Here is a 3,950-nt window from a genome sequence, read left to right as displayed (position 1 = left end):
AATTAAATTTGACAAATTTTTCCCTAAAAATAAAATTTTGACACAATTTTCTATATTGTCAAAATTTTATTTCTATAAAAAATATGTCAAAATTTCATTTCTAAAAAAAATTTCTCAAAATTTTATTTCTAAATTTTCTATATAGAAAATTTTGTCAAAAATTGGGTTTCTCAAAATTTTATTTCTAAAGAATTTTTTTCTAAATTTTATTTATAGATACAATTTTTGCAAAATGTTATTTCTGTTGAAAATTTTGTCAAAATTTTATTTCTATAGAAAATTTCTATAGAATAGAAAATTTTGTCAAAAATTGGTTTTCTCAAAATTTTATTTCTAAAGAAATTTTTTCTAAATTTTATTTCTATACAAAATTTTGTCAACATTTTATTTCTAAAGGAAATTTTGTCTAAATTTTATTTCCATCGGATATTTTGTCTAAATTTTATTTCTATAAAAAATTTTGTCAAAATTTTATTTCTAAAGGAAATTTTGTAAAAATTTTATTTCTATAGAAAATTTTGTCAAAATTTTATTTCTATAGAAAATTTTGTCAAAATTTTATTTCTATAGAAAATTTTGTCAAAATTTTATTTCTATAGAAAATTTTGTCAAACTTTTATTTCTATAGAAAATTTTGTCAAGATTGTATTTCTATAGAAAATTTTGCCAAAAATTGGTTTTTTCAAAATTTTATTTCTAAAGAAATTTTTTCGAAATTTTATTTCTATACAAAATTTGGTCAAAATTTAATTTCTATAGAAAATATTTCCAAAATTTTATTTCTAGAGAAAATTTTTTTAAAATTTTAATTTCTGTTGAAAATTTAGTCAAAATTTTATTTCTATAGGCTCATTGTATATTTGATAACTATGTTCGTAGTACGAGTGGGATCGAATAAGTATGTTACATAGCCTCATTGCCCTAAGCAAGAATATCGCAATAGCATTTTACTATAGTGTAGGTCAAGATAATTTTCTCATTTATCAGATTAAAGCAAACTCCAACTTGACTTCAAAGATAAGCCAACAATCCATTTCTGATAACAGAGAACTCAAACTTTATGTTGATATAGGAAGTAGATAAGAAAATTTTTTTTCACATTAAACATAAAACCTTATATATGAGAATGTTTATCGTTTTACCTGTATTTTCAAATATTTAGGCCAGTTATTTTTCTTCAGCATATTCGTTTGCCTTTATTTCCATTGAATTTTTATTATTGACTCGGCAATTCGCTCGATCTCGATTTTTTGCTCCAAAATCTATTTACAAATCTCTAGTGTCTATACTACAAATAAAGTGAGATATCGTTCCACAGCTCCACAAAATCACAGGGTTGCAAAAACTGAGAGGTTAGTACTAAAGGCACAGTTGTATATGGAGTGGAAGAATCGGATTTTCAAAAATTTGATAGAGTCCTCTTATCGTGTATGAGGCCTCATAGGGATTGTTAGGTGATGTCCTCAAGTAACGTAAACGTGTGATTCGTTACGATCTCAATCGGACTGGGCAAGCTGTTAGGTTTTAAGGGTTAATCCAAGGAAAACAGATTTAGTGTAGGAAAGGAAGGAAGAACTTCAAGGAAGAAAATTGAGCCTCTCAAAGCATGGTACTTGGGACTTGTCTTGGATTCCAGACTGTATTGGCTAGAAAATACAGCGAGTCGCCTAAGGAAGACCTACGCAACATACTGGGTTCCTATTTCTTTCAGACTATAGCCGATAAGCAAAAATGCAGTCTGAGGAGTATACTCGCTTTGATCAAGGGCTTTGGGTGGAGGATCTAGGGAAGCCTAAGGAGACATTACACAAATATGATAGGATTAACCGAAACGCAAAGGAACAGTCACGAAGAGGAAGTGAAAAGTAGTTTGAGGAACCGCATTTGTCCATTATGGCCTAAGTAGACACCAATCCAAACAAATGGTTTCAGGACCCTGAAGCTCCGAATGATTCCTACCATTTTCTTTCCCAGTGTCCAGTATTATCATTTAGCAGAAAAAATATACTGAGTTCTTATTTCTTTCAGACTATTGCCGATTTGCGAACCTGCAGTCGGAAGAGTAAATACGCTATCATCAAGGCCTCTGAGTGGTGGACCTAGGCAAACCTGAGGGGAGAGGTGTCTTGAAACTGAGGCTATGAAAGATACCTACCATTTTCTGGGACAGTGTCCAGCATTATCAATTAGAAGAACAAGATACTGGGTTCTTATTTCTTTCATACTGCGAAACTGCAGTCCAAGTAGTATGCTCGCATTCCTCAAAGCCTCTGAGTGGAGGACCTAGTCATATCTGAGGGGACATTGCACTATTATGATAGGATTATCCCGGATGGAAAGGAACAGTTACGAAGAGGAAGAGAGTTTAGGCACCGCAATGGACGATTATGGCCTAAGTATACACCAAATCCATTTCTAAGGACTGGTGCCATCCTCCAAAACCTAACCTAACCTAAGGTAAACATTTTAAAAATTCAACAAACTTTTGAGTGATTTGTTCCACTCTTTCGTCAATACGGGTAAAGGCGATCAGACAGAGGGAGAAACTCCATTCTACTTTGGAAGTCCTTGAGAGGACTTCAATTTACAATATTAAAGGCCACTGGTCCCGTGGGATTTGATTACTTTTTGTGAAATTTGAATAAGCATATATTCATGAATTTAGGACGCATTATTGCTTTCAAATATTTTTTTGTTTTAGTTTCCCAAAAAAAAATTTCCAGGGCATTTTGATAACCTTTGGATATTCGGACTATTTCCCGTTACGAATGTTTTACATAAACACGACCATGATAAACTCTTGATTACATTGTAAAGTAAATGGAAATGTGAATGCAACTTCCTAAGTTTCCTTTATTGGCTCGCTCATCTAATGCCTCAACAATTGCCATGGTACATGACCCAAGACACTTGACGTTGCCTATAATGAAACTCGAATGTTAACATAAATTGTAGCACTGTCAGCGCCACTATTGGGCAACGCTCCTACTACTACTACTACTGTTCTAGTTGATCCCTAATCTCAAGAATGTAAAATGTAAACCAAAACATTTTTGGCCACCAAAAACAATTCCATAATCTAGCATTCATTTCCAGTATTTAGCTTTACAATATCCAAATAGGGGAGAGAAAAAGTCACCGACTATGGGTGGTGGTCCTGAGTGCTGAGTTCCAACAACTTTATTGTTCATAAGGCAACTATGTAAGCATGCTTCGCACGTAGCTATCGCTGACCAAGTGTAATTCTATGCTAAACATTATCCATGGAGCATAAGAGCAGTAACTTTCTTTTGGTTATGCCAGCATCTATGTCAAGATTTACTACTGTTTTGAGGATAACACTTACTTGGATGGCTGATTGTCGAAACGAGGAAGGATGTAGAAGTTGAAGATTTAAAATATTCAGCCAAATGCTTTTATTGACTTCCCCAAAGATATCTCCATAACTGACGAAGGTTAGGTTATGGAGGTTGCCATTAATCCTTGCAAGAAGGACTTGAGTCCACACTAATAGAAAGGGCTTGAGTCCACACTAATAGAAAAAATTACGTTCCAAAATCGTGAACGGACGGTAACAAAAGGAAACTGAAACGTTCACGAAAATCAGTCGTTCACGATTTCGTGAAGGGCCTTCTTTTTTCTATGGCCATGAAAAGTCTTGAAATATTCGTTAGACATTCTTATGCGAACTCCGTCGGTGGTGCAATATGATAATGCGACAGTTAACGCGTATGGAGCGGAAAATCCAGGTTCGAGTCAGGGTAGCGGAAATTTTCTTTTTTTTATAAATTCGTAAACATTACGTTTTCAGATCATGAACTCTGGCTGTTGTTTTGTCATTTTATCGTTGTCAGATTGACACCGTCTTTTCTCCGTTTGAAACCACATTTGTGTTGGTTTGCTTTCATGAACGGATCATTTTGAAACATGTTTTTTATACCCTCCACCAT

Source organism: Haematobia irritans, chromosome 5 (genome assembly GCF_050003625.1).
Source record: "Haematobia irritans isolate KBUSLIRL chromosome 5, ASM5000362v1, whole genome shotgun sequence".
NCBI lineage: Eukaryota > Metazoa > Arthropoda > Insecta > Diptera > Muscidae > Haematobia > Haematobia irritans.
The sequence above is the reverse complement of the archived record's forward strand: the minus strand, read 5'-3'. Positions refer to the sequence as shown.